Here is a 14,352-nt window from a genome sequence, read left to right on the forward strand (position 1 = left end):
TAAAGTACTATAGATGAAAAGTTTTAAATTTTCTATGTTTCAACCTATGTATGTAACGATAAATTCAATAGGATAGTATTAGTTCTTTCCGAGGATGATGACGCCGATTACGTCTAGGGGAAACTTCCCAGATGTGACAAACTTGCTACTCGAGGATGAGTGAATTTTTAAATGGGTGATATTGTTACGACCCTCAAAATAAACTAAGTTATCTAGAGCCTCACATGTGTCTAAAAGGTTAAATAACGTGTTGATAAATTATTTACATCTTTAATCATTGATTTGAAGAGTTTTGGAAGCCAAATGGACAAGAACGAACAAGATGTTCGAAAGTAGTTTTTAAACGTGCTAGTGTGTCCTTTTATGTTTTCCTTGATTTAATGTGTTGTATGATGTCTAAAAACATTATAGGTGACCTAGTGTCTTTATATACATTCTAAGGGTAAAAAAAATTGGGTACGACTCCCCGAGGATCACCCTAAGGTTCCTTGAGAAGGATCCAAACATTGGAGAAGGAAGCTGCCCAAGGCAGCGTGCAGAACAAAGAAATGAAGCCCACCTCGTGTTGCAAGCTTGGCGCATCATCTTCCTATGTGTCGTACGAGCTACATGAGTCTCACTGAACAAAAAATTATGGGAGGCAATATTTGGGGCTGCCTGCATGACGTTCAACCATTTCCCAGTTTTTGTTGCGTTGTTTTAAAATCATTTTTGACATGTCTAAAAGTCCCAATAAGTATGGGGGTGTTTTAGTAACTTAGGGAGTCTGTTATTAAATTTTTTTTAGGACCTATTTAACCCCTTTCCCAAGTTAAAATCCCATCACCCATTAATAAAACATAATCCCCAAAACACTCTTCTCTTCCAAAACCTCCATTGAAGACCAAGCTCAAGAACAAACTATGAAGGTTGATTCTTGGAGATTTCTTCTCATATTTTGGTGGTATTTCTAATATAAAAGGTATTATAATTATTCATCCCTATATTACCATTAATTTATGGAGTCCTTTCAAATATTTTTCCAAACATGATTCTAAGTCAAAAATCCTATCTTTCAATCTAGCCATGGGTTCTTTCTCAAATTGATTTCAAAACCATTCTAATGACGAATATATGTTTAGATACTAATATTATGATGAATTTCTATCAAATTTTATAAAGAACCCATGATCCTCCTAATTTCTTAATTTGCCTATAATGTAGGTCTTGTGATCTTCATTATATGGTCATTATATTATCTATAGATTATCATGAATTGCTTAGTTCTACATTTCTTTATGTAAGTTGATTATGAATTGTTGGGAATTGATCAATATGTTAGTTATCTTAAAGATTCGGTAATTCGACCTATTTTCCTTTTAATTGCTTAGAATGTATATTGAATTGTGATGATTAGTATGATCAAATAATGGTGGCGGTTTTTACATTCTTATACATGTTTTTGTGTTTTGATCATAGCCTTGAAGACATTATATGCAAAATGAATTGATATGATGATTTCCATGTTTAGGAAGTCGAAGGAGATAGTCTTGATTCTAATATCATGTTCTAAGTGTATTGATGTTATGTGAAGTATATGAATAACCCTCAAAACAAGTTGAATGACCTAGGTGCGGGCCTGATGTTTTATGTATATGTGTGATGATTATGTTAGGATTTGGTGGTCATTATGTCTAGTGATTAAGAATAGCCTTCTAGAATGACCCCTACATATATGAACCCTATATTAATGTGTGATCGAAGTATGCTAGGATTCTTATATTCAATTGTTGAATATTTTCTAGTGTTCTATGATGTAATGTGAGTGTGTGTAGTCTATATTCCCTAATACTCTATATGTGTATATGAGTTGAGACTTGAGGAATGTTGTACGTGTGTTGTTATCTTTAGAGGGTGGCTTCCTAAATGTTATACTATAGCCATTATGTAATCATGTTGACCTATGTACACACACACACTTCATGTATCACTATTAATAGGATAGATTAATGATGAGTGAAGAAAGGATAGTTCTCCTATGCATCATTACCTATTTTATGCCTGTAAGTATGTGATTAATGAAGTTATGAACATGTATTATTAGAGGTGTTATGTGAAGGTAGATCTCACATTGTCTGCACATCACACACATGTTGTATGAATGTAGGAATATGTGAAATGACATTCTCACATAAAGTAAGGTCTGTGACGAAGGACTTTCAAATCTTAAATACCTTTAATCTATATGATGTATGAGGTATTTATTCCCAAATTCCTAATTTTTATGAACTAAGTTATTTAAAGGCTTAATGATGTTTAAAAAGGGAGTTTAGGCTTAGCACCGACTGAACATGACAAATGAGAGTGGGAGCTTCTTGTTAGTAGGTCCAGCTTCACACAAAGAGAACCTTCATGTTGGTAAGTTTGGGTTCTAAACATAGATTGTTATATCATGAGATGGTAACGTCCACGTTATAAAGTCAAGGTTTTTTATAGCAATCTCCTTGTTCCTTAACTACCTGCCCCTATGATGCCATGTGTATATATTGTGACTACTATATGAAATAACTTGTATGCATTGCTTTAATTTGAACTCTATGATTCCATGTGTATATATTTTGACTAGGAGAAGGTAGTTCCTCCTTAAACAAAGCTAAGTATGGTGATGTTATATATGACCTTGATGGTGTTATGTCTAGACTATAAGATTCCAATTGATCTATATTATTCATGATTCTTGTGCAACTAAATGATTTTTTTAAACTTTTTTATTGACTTGAAGTGTGGGTTATATCTAGGGGTGCAATTGAAATCCATAGTATGTCTAACTTTGTGGTTAAATAATGAACATTACTAAATTTGGAGAAGGTTGTTCCTCCAAATTGCAATAAATATGAGAAGTAAGTATGCATGGAATGAAGTAGTCCCTGTTTTATTATGTTGCTTTGAATGCATTCTAGAATGAAGTTGGAGTTCCTTGTATGTTTTTCGTATTATATTTTATGTGATCACATATTCAAGTGTTGTGATCTGTTATGGGAGTCATTGAGTTGTTGAAAACTTTTCAAATGTCATTAAAGGACGAATGTTTTACCAAGTAGGGTAGTATTAATACATTCTCAAAATGAGGTAGGTTGGATTACATCCTAACATGTTTTTATGATATTATTAAGTCTTTAAATGATTAATTATCTTTTTAAAATGTAGTATGAAAGTTTGAACTGGTTTGGAGGAGTTTTTAAGTCAACTATCCAAGAATGCCGAAGAGGTTCAAACATTTTCCCTCAAAACCTACTTGAGTGTCTTAGTGTGTCTTGTCAGATTTTACTTGTTGTTTGAAGTTGAAATTTATGAGAGAGGTTCCTAATATGTATAAGAGAGTATTTGAGGTGGAAAAATTGGGGAAAAACTCCCCAGGTATCAACAAAAGGGTTCTTGAGGAGGACCCAACCTTGGGCCGCCAAGCTGACCAAGGCAGCAGATTTTGTTCCTTGATAAAACAGGTCGGCATCGCGGACATGGTCCACCATAGGTCAAAAAGTTAGTCCACATCAATAACATAATGCAGACTCAACTTCCCCCAAAGTTTTTTTTCAAAAAGATCATGCGGGAACAGGTCCATGTCGCGGACTTGTTCCCTGATGAAGATTCTGAAAGCTAAATGTTTAGTTTGACATGTCTAAAAAACAAAATAAGTATGGTGGTGTTTTGGTAACATAGGGAGATTTTTATTAACTTTTTTAGGACCCTTTTAAACCCTTTTCCAAGGAAAAACCCCAACACCCAATATGAAAAATAAAAACCCCAAAATTCTCATTTTCTCAAAATTCTATCAAACCTCAATTTGACAGAAACCTCAAGTTCAGGCTAGGGGCTGAATTTTCATGGTTTCTTCTCAAATTACCCATGGTTCTTTAATAAATAATGTATGATTATCCTCCATCCTTATGTATCCATTCATATGAGTAGTCAATCAAGGATTTTCAAATGTGATTCAAAGACCAAAATTTCCAATTTTCTATCTAGCCATGAGTTCTTTCTCAAATTGATTTCAAAAGCATGTTTATGATAAATTAATGATTATATACCGTTTTTTAATATTAATTTAAGTCCAATTTTAGGATGAACCTATGATCCTCCTAATTTATCAAATTGGCTTATAATGTGGGTCTTGTGATCTTGACTATACATTGATTATATTGAATAATATATTAATATTTTTATTTATGTGAATTGAATATGAATTTTTGATTATTGATCAATGATGATCAAGGTTTAGGGATTGGGTAAATTGATCTCTACTCCTCTACTTTCTATCGACTTGTTGAAGTAGTGAACCTAATGTAAATCTTGAAACTATGATGTTTGAAATAAGATTTTGTTATGTAATGGTACTTTTAGCTACTGTTTTATACATGTATCTATGTTTAATTATTGAAATTTCTCTATGATTATCAAAGCTTGGAGGAATTGTAATTTGCCCTATTCTCTCTACTCTTCTATAGAATTGCTAGATGCTTCGCCTTGTATGACATTTCGTGGTATGGTCAACTTATGGTGGTGGTATTTACCTTATTGTAAATCCTTATATGTGTTGTCTATGGCCTTTAAGGAAATTGTATCTTGAATGTCTGGTTGTTGATCATTAACCAATGTGAAGTATTATGACTAGTCTTCAATGATAGTTCATGATCAAGGTTATATTGATGATGCTTCCTATACGTTTAAATGACTATGTTAAGGAAAGGTATGGTCTACATGTTTATGTTTTAATACCCTTGTCTAGTGTGATTCCTCTATATATTAATCCCATATGAATCTGTACTCGAAGTAGGCTATGAGTCTTCTATTTAATTGTTGAATATATACTTGCCTCCTATGATGTAATGTGAATGTGTGTAGTCTATAGTCTTAAAAACTCTAGATGTGTTTAACTAAAAGACTTGTAAGAATGTTGTACATGTGGTGTGATATTTAGAGGGTGGCTTCCTGAATAATAATTGATAGTCATTATGTGATCATGTTGACCAATATAGACACACACATTTCATGCATGACTATGAATAGGATAGTTTCATGATGACTAAGGAAAGGATAGTTCTCCTATGCATCATTATATATTTTATTCATGTAAATATATTATTAGTGAATTTATGAAAGTGTGATTAGAGGTGTTATGTGAAGGTAGATCTCACATTATATGCACACAAACATGATGTATGATTGTATGATTATGTGGAAAGACGTTCTCACATAAAGTACGGTCTATGATAAAAGGACATTGTCATCTTTGGATCCTTTGAGATATATGTTGTATGAAGAAGAAAGATCCTAAAGCCTTCTTTATAAATTAATGCATTAAAGTCTTGAATATCTTAAAATGGGTGTTAGAGACTATCCCTGAGTGATCATGAAAAATGAGAGTTGGGGATTCACGTTAGTATGTCTGGCTTCACATAATAGAACCTTCACGTTTAGCAAGCCCGGGTTTGCAACATAGATGTTGTCTCATGTGATGGAAACCTCCACGCTAGTAAGTCAAGGATTCTAGAAGCAATCTCCATGTTTCATAACTACTTGCCCCCGTAGGTTATATGTTCTGGATACAACATATATAGCTATGTACGATTGATTACACCATAGGCAAGTGTTAACCCTCTCTTTTCTGTGTGTGAGCAGAACGCCGAATTCAATGTAACTCACATGGTCTATGTCGGTAATAGCTAAGTCTCTCAAAGTAAGAAATTAACTAAGATAAGATTATGGTCTCTAATCATAACTCCTTGAGTATATTACTTAGTATAGGTAGAATTATTTCCCCTACCTATGCATTGCACAAGTGAACTTTAAAGAAAGAATAAGATTAGTAAATGTATGAAAGTAAGATTTATGTTATGTTTGTATGACTTGTACGAATGCATGATTAAATGACTCTGCTATGGTTAAGACATGATTATGTGTATGTATGTGAATTACACTTATGGCTTCGAAATGAGTTTACTTTGTATATGTAGGGGTATGGGACTCCATGTCTACATTGCACAAGTAAGCTTGTGAAGGAGTTGTGAGGGTGGTTTAATTATGATATGAATTAAATACTTTATGTCTAAGGTTGTAGTAAAGCAAAGAGTCCTTATGTGATGCTATGAATTATGTGGTCATATGTCTAGTTATGAATGAAAGGGCTATGACTTGTTAAGTATGTTATGCCTAGTCTAAGGTGACTTCTTTTGTACACTTGGTGGAAGTAGTATTATGTGATGCTACCTACACATTGCACTAGTGTGACTTTGGTGTTGTCTTAGGTGATGGTATTTATGTGAAGTTATTGTCTATGATGATCTTATGACTTGTGAATATATATGGTTGTGTCTATGAAGAATATCTATGAAAGACTATTGTAAGGTGACCTCAAGTGGTTACGTTATACTAGGTACACTTGAGGGTTACTTAAGGAAAGAATTGTATTATATGTGTTGAATATGCCTCAAAGTATGATAACTTGCTTTATGTGCTATTATGGGTATTATCCATGTCTATATGATGTATGCGAACTATATTGAGCTTATATGTGCTGATGTACATGAAGTTTACTAAAAAGACATGTCTCATGATTTCAAATGTATGTCCTATTGAAATGCATGGTTTGTCATGGTTTTCATACTTAGTGCATTCTTGTACTAATATCATTCTTCTTCGTCTTTTTGCACAAACTCTAGGTGTTGATTGCTATAGGATGTCTCCTAAGTTAAGGTCTTGGATAGATCTCCGAAGTTCAAGTAAAGGTAACTTTATGATACAAGGGTTGCCTATGTCAAGATGCTTTATTTAAGTTGATGTAATAGCTTAAACATTTATTTTATATTCTTAAGGTTCGTATGCCTATTCTATTGTATTGAGTTGTGTCTTATCATGGCAAAGAGACTCATAGTCTTACTATATATTATGAGGTTTATATATATATATATATATATATATATATATATATATATATATATATTCAATCATATGATGTGGCATGAAAATTTTTAGATTTTCTGCTATTTTTATGTTTATGCTATGAAAAATGTTGAGCCCTCATTTTAGAAATTCCTAATGTCAAGTCTTTGATTCCAAAGTCTCATGGAATATGAAAGAATGATATGAACTACGTGATATGATATGTGAAATATGCTATGTGTTGTTTGCAAAATGATAAATTTGATGATACATGTTACAGTCATGGCATGACTTCCATAATCCAAATTTGGCAAGTCCACTGGCTCGACCTTCCATAAATCATGTTGTTAGGAAAGAGCTATTATTTCTCATGCATATCCTTGGTGTGTTCTTGCATGTACGCATACTTAGTACAAGTGTGTACTAATTCCATACAAATATCTACTTTTAGGTCCAGGCACTGGTGGACGTTAGATCTTATAATACGATGTTGCTGCTATCCGGACGTGGAGCTTTCATCCGGACTTGCTACTCCTCATGCTTTTGAGGCAGTCTACTGTAACTATCTAGCTTAGATGTACGCTTTAGCAAGTGGAGCATGTTCGACTAGTGTTTTTTTCCACGTTTATTTCATACTTTGTATTGGTGCCATTTTCGCAAAAATATTTTTAATGATTTAATGAATTGTTTCTTTTATTTGATTATCTCTATATTAGATGGTTGATTTGTGAACGCCTATGATGTTAAGTTCAAAATATTTATCATGAAATAAGGAAATAAAAAGATCAAATTTTCTGTTAAAATTAACCTAGATTAGTAAGAATTACATACGTCGGCTTGTCTACGACCTCTGAAAGGTCAACGACGCTGGTCTCGTCTGGAGTCGATATTTTTGTCAGTACAAACATTATGCATATGAGAACAAGACCACATCATAGAGACTCATACCATGAACATCTCGATAACAAGTAGACAAACACTGCCATGACATGCATAAAAACAACCATAATCATACACCTTAGATCACCTTCGTAGAATTCCGTAAGAAGCCACTTTTGCAAGATGTAGGTGGGTTCATTGCTTCCACCTATATTAAGTAACCTCCTTTACATAATTCCAGTAAGGTTATAAGTCATTTACTTCCATTTTTTATTTTACTTTTAGGGAAGATATAGCCTTAACCGACACTAAGATCATAGGTGTTACATCAAATTTTGTGTTGTAAAGCCTTACACCAATGGAAGGTTTTCTTAACTATCCAAAATAGAACATTAACATATGCTCGCATACTAGTGATTCACTTTATAGATACTATGTGGCTAGAATAGTATATGGAAATTGGAGGCCATTGATACGCTCAAACTTACTTGTCAAATAAGAAGTAAAATGGTCATGTATAGTAACTAACCCAACTAGTGAGGTTGGGATCGTTCCCACGAGAAAAAAATAGTCTATACTTAACTTCTACCTGTAAAAGGGGGGTTTCTATTTATAAATGAATGAAAATAACTAACGCAATTGAAAGAGACACTTAAAAGCTTTGAATGTTGGATTTTAATCAATTAAGCCAAGTAATAGGGTTTACGTGTTTCCTACACGTTCATAACTTGATAATTCTAACCATAACAATTCTTTCCTAGTATCTTGCATGCAAAGTGATAAGTTATGTATTTCTAAATCCTTGGTCCGGCATCTAGAAAATCTCACTCCACACCATGGTCCGTCTACATGTGTTGCTATCCTAACCCTTATCTTTACCTCATATTAAGAATCATATTCGATATTTGACTAAGTTATTACCTCGTACAAATCAATACTAGCCTATTAGATAGTATACACTAAATCTATGTTTATAATTCTTTTCCTATTATCTACCTTCTTGGTCCGGCAAGTAGCATTAAGGCGAATTCTAACGTTGGCCATACGTTAAAAAGACTTCTAAGCAAAAAATTATTAATACATGCAAGACACCATTCTAGAATTGTTATTTTAGTTAGGTTTTATCTCATTCTTTGCCCATTGTTCCCACAACCCTAGTAATGGAGTTAAGTTTGCCATAGTCATAATCACAATATTCAAATATATTAAATAAGAATTCATGTGCTTACTTCAATAAGAAAGAGTAAAATCCGAAAGTTTGCTTGATTAATCACCAAAAATCACTTGCAAGAATCTTAAAGTTATAAATAATCTAACAAAAAGTCTAATGATAGTCAAGAATCAAGCAATACAATATCTACTATGATGTCTAACAATCTAAGAGTCTAACATTGATTCCCAGTCTACAATTATCCAGAGTATAACTATGATCCAGAGTTTAAGCCCTAAAATGATGTTTTTCGAACTATTTATTGAAAATAAAAACCTATTTAAACAAGGACTCTATTTGCTGGAAATCTGCAAAAACGCGGCTGGGTCGACAGATCTCGTGACGGATCGTCATGGTCACGACGGACCGTCATGGACTCCGTCGTCCCATACTTATGAAATTTCTTCTGCTGCTTTCTTCATTACCCTCGATGACAAGTATGACGGACCGTCATAGGCACAATGGTCCGTCAAGGGTCTTCGTTCCAAAACACTTAAACTCTTTGAATATGGGTACTGGGATTACTTCTCTGAACTTCATGACGAACCTGCAGGACGGACCGTCATAGACATAAAGGACCATCACAAGCTTCCTAACCCCACACTTGGTCAGACTTTCCCTTCTTCCTTCAGCAGCTGCACTATGCTGCCACCTAAGGACCGTCACAAGCTCCGTAGGTGGTCTCTTCTGCATTTCTTTTCTCAAAATCTCCGGATTCATCTTTTGACATATTTCCTGCAAAATAAAGAGAAACTTATGTAAAAATTAGCACAAAAAGGCTTTTGGACACACTAAACATAAGGAAATAGTACTAATAATACCGTGAAACCACGGTATATCTACACCCTCAACTTAAATTCCTTGTTTGTCCTCAAGCGACACACTATGACTCAATAGAAAATCTTTGTACAATAGTATCCATGTTTTATCCTTTGCAATCATTTGGCTATCAATCCCGATTATTCTAATCAAATCTATGCATATTATCACTATTAGGCATTAATTATATAGGATCAAAATATGACACAGACTAACCATGCACTAATACCTATCCTCTTTAATTTCTCATCGAGGTACTAATAATTTCGGTATTGCAACTAGTGTCCTCACATTAAAACAAAATCCTCATTTTTCACACAATGATTTCAGTTTGAGTATAAGGATTACTTCTCAACACTCTCTCTCAGAACAATGTCACACTCATTCATGCCTATTGCCATAAGCTTGCCCTTATTTTCACTTCCTTAAGTTCGCTAAAAAACCCATTGGATCGTGATATGACATTCTTAGCTTGTAACATAGGGTCAGTGTCAGGTAGGGTATATTTAGGTGTACATTAGTGACTTTTTGCCTTCCTTGACATATCGGCTAAAACTTCCACTTTCTATAATTTTGTCTCGCGCAGTTTCTCATATTCTTTAACCTTGCTATTTTCTCTTCTTTCTTCATTCGTGTAAGTTACTCTTTTCTTTTCTTGGTTGTATTTCTTGTATATTTTTCTTTTTCTTTACTTCTCTATAAACTAATTCTTGAGTCACTTGACTTTTTTTCTTTCCTATCTTTGTTATTTAAACCACACTTTCCAGAGCATTCCTCATTATAGCCACCCTCAACTCATGGCTTTGCCTTGAGTCAAGGTACACAATACCCAAAGTTGGGTCAGGGCCATAACGAAGGTTGTTTACTGCATTAGCCACCCTCAACTTATGCTTTTGGCATAAGCTGAGGTGCACATGTCCAAGGAGGGACCAGGGCAAACACATTGTTCCCAGAAAAGATCAGTTGGGGTGGAACAGAAAGGTATAATTTAAGCTTAGATCATTTGTATCAAAGAGGGATAAATTTCATTTGGTTTCTTTTATTTAGGATAGAAATGGTCTATATTGAATAAGGGCCTATGATCCTTTCCTAATTGTCTATTACAACATAATTTTAGCAGGACTAACCAGGCAAGTTCTAGCTCAGTACCAATAGTGGACTATTCAAATCTTCCTCACACTCACATGACATCTCATCACTATACAATATTATCAGACACCTAGTTTTAATTTTAGACTTGGTAATGCAATGGTGTACCTCTATGTCATGCTTAGAGTTACACATTTATACGTTACTATGCCTAGTCATGCATAATTTTCTAATTTATCAGGATAAATTTAGCCATCATGCTCCAGAATTAAAATATGTACAAAAGATATAGACATGCCGGTTCAACAGAAAAAGTAATCAGTCTTTTGGGGAAAAAGAAAACAAGCAAGAAAACCCCAAAAGAGGATAGTGAATTGGGCTACTCAGAGTTCACCCTAGCACTCACTTTCCATTTACCCCACCCCCTATAAAAAAACATGCAATTGTCCCCAGTGCATACAAATTTTAATAATAGAGTGGTAGGTAAAGAAAACCTATGGCGCAAAGCGCCGTCAATCAGCAAGCTGGTGGGTCCAGTTCCCCGGAACCCACGTCCTCTGCAATCTGGACACCCTCAGTGGTGTCCTCACCAACAACCGCATCATTAGTAGTGCCACCTTCTATCTCCACAGTTCGGGAGCTAGACGCCCCAGCAACTAACTCTGATGCACTCATCTGGTATGCTTCCTCCTCAGCAAGTGAGGCTCTCCTTGCAGCCTCCATCTCTCGGCGCTCCTTCTTCCGTGCGCTCACCTCAACCTCTGCACGAACCCTACGCCTCTTTTCATTCTCTCGAGGGGGAGGTGGTGGAATCTCTGAAGTGGCAAATAGGGACGCCAACACTACGTCTTCAGCAGGTTTGACAGAAGGGGCCTCAGACTCAAGCACCCTAGCCTCTAAGATCGTGCCAATATCTGCGCAAAGGCTATCGACGGCAGCCAGAAAAGTTGACACGTCCACTTGAGGGGCTGGCCGAGCTAGCACCCTCAACTTAAAGGCGTCCCACCGCTAGTGAACCTCAACGATCTTCCGCTCTGTATATTGGACAATTTTCCGCTCTAGGCGCTCTTCTGACTCAGTAATCGAGTTTTGCATCCACGGATGGATATGATGCAGGAGCGTAGCCATTTGCGCCTCTAATTTTGGACCCTAGCAAGTGGCACCAGTTCCGGTAGAGCGGTTGTGCGAGAGGAGCTCTGGTCAGTGCTACTACCCGGGATAGACTCGACCAGGGTAGTGTCAGTGGACACGCCTATGTTGACGTGCCAGCCAGGGCTACTGTATCGGCAAGATCATCAGCAAGTGGGGGCATCTATGGAAGGGGCTCTCTGCGTGGAGTAAACTCATTGGCCTCATCTCAGATGAGGCCAACGTTAACAGTGCCCTGTGGGGTCTTAAGCTGATCTACGTGCCATATAGGCACACTTGCGGACCTGCAGAGAGAAAATATCATGCACTGGAAAGGGTAAGTAGTAGTGACCTTGAAAGCCCTCTTGTGCATGACTGCCTGTAGAAGCCACGCGAAATCCACCTCGAACCCAGCTATCATCGCCGCCATCAACACTGCTCGATCCCATGTAACGACTTTATCGGCAGCTGTGGGGGAGAGGCAGTGGCGGAAAATCAACCATAAGAACTTCGCCCTGAAAGTGAGGTTGGCCTTCTTGATGGCACCATTTGGCTCAGTCACCCAATCGGCACCCTCTCCATCAACTGACAGGTGTAGGGCCATCCACCTCTTGGTGGTCTCTCTCAGCGATGTCTCGCACAGGAACTGGCCATCTTTAACAATCTTCCAGCGGTAGTCAAACTCAGCAGTGAGCGGGGTAGGAGTAGCATCAACACCCTCGCCCTATAGAAACCGGTGAACGGAAGGCAGGGAAATGTGAACCTGCATGCCCCGTACTCGGACCTGCTCCAGTGGGGCCTGTTTGGCAGTGTCAGCCCGCCTATCAATCTGTGATCGTAGAGTCGCTACGTAAGATGCGTAGAACTCTCGGACCATTTCTTCACTGTAAAAGCCCAACGGACGTGTTGTCCATTCCAGACGATGCCTGGTGATGATATTGTGGATCTCAGGCATCGTTGCGGGACTTCCTGTAAGGACCTGCCGCTCAAAGGTGAGTGTTCCAGTCATCACTCCTTTATCAGTCAGGAACTTGGTATTAGAGTGGACTTGAAATTGCCCATCGACACACCACCAATTTGTCTGGTCTGTGGCTGGGGTGGGGGTGCAGGAACCTCAGCAGAGCCGGAGGCTTCCTTTGACCACGACACTCCTAAGGAGCCAGACACTCCTTCTTCATTTGTGGCTGACCCAGAGGGTGTGCCGGTCAGTGTATGCTCCTCATCAGACTGCGAGGCAGTGACTATGCCAGAATCCTTCTTTTTGGGTGTGGCTCTTGAAGCATGTGTAGCATGAGAAGTGATGGAAGTGCCTGGGGGCACATACTCGGGGTCACGCACATCATCAGAGCCAATGAGTGTGCGGGAAAACGGAGCAACAAATGTTGATCGCCCACTTGCGTAGACTTGATCTTGCTTGGGTGCCATAGTAGATAGTACTTGTAAAGGATCAATATTTGTACGAGTAGTGGAAAACAAGACAAGCAAAAACATACTAAAAAAAATTAAAAATAGTATGTCATTTCTATAGTAACAGTGAGACACGACAGGCCTGGTGACGGCTCGTCGTGACTATGACGGATCGTCATGAGGTACGTCGTGTCTAACTTAGACTATGTATATACGGCGCAAAAATTTGATACGCTCAAACTTACTTCTCAAATAAGAAGTAATGTGGTCGTGTCAAGTAAATAACCTAACTAGTAAGGTTGGGACCGTTACCACGAGGAAAATAGTCTAGACTTAACTTTAACCTATTATTACAATTGTTTGGTCAATGACTTCCTTGGAAAGTAAAAATAATAAAAGGGGGGTTTCTATTTCTAAGTGAATGAAAATAACTAACGCAATTGAAAGATACACTTAACAACTTTGAATGTTGGATTTTAATCAATTAAGCAAAGTAACTAGGGTTTACGTGTTCCCTACAGCTTCATAACTTGATAATTCTAACTATAACAATTCTTTCCTAGTATCTTGCATGCAAAGTGATAAGTTATGAAGTTCTAAATCCTTGGTCCGGCATCTAGAAAATCTCAGTCCGCACCTTCGTCCGGCTACCTGTGTTGCTACTCTTAAGCCTTATCTTTACCTCATATTAAGCATTGTATTCGATATTTGACTAAGTTATTATCTCGTACCAATCTATAATAGTCTATTATATAGTATACACTAAATCTATGTTGATCATTCTTTTCTTATTATCTACCTCCTTGTTCCGGGAAGTAGTAGTAAGGTGAGTTCTAACGTTGGCCATCCGTTAAAAAGACTTCTAAGCAAAAGAAATATTAATACATGCAAGACACCATTCT

The 14,352-nt window shown here is 36.8% G+C and overlaps 1 long non-coding RNA gene across 1 annotated transcript; it reads left to right on the forward strand.

The window, feature by feature from the left end:
- The first annotated feature begins 847 nt into the window (after positions 1-847).
- On the forward strand, positions 848-7,619 carry LOC109119174 (uncharacterized). Its single transcript, XR_002026387.3, has 3 exons — positions 848-961; positions 6,699-6,764; positions 7,370-7,619. It is a non-coding gene; the product is annotated as an uncharacterized lncRNA (long non-coding RNA).
- The last annotated feature ends 6,733 nt before the right edge of the window (positions 7,620-14,352 follow it).

This window comes from Solanum lycopersicum, chromosome 12 (genome assembly GCF_036512215.1).
Source record: "Solanum lycopersicum chromosome 12, SLM_r2.1".
In the NCBI taxonomy this organism is placed as follows: domain Eukaryota; kingdom Viridiplantae; phylum Streptophyta; class Magnoliopsida; order Solanales; family Solanaceae; genus Solanum; species Solanum lycopersicum.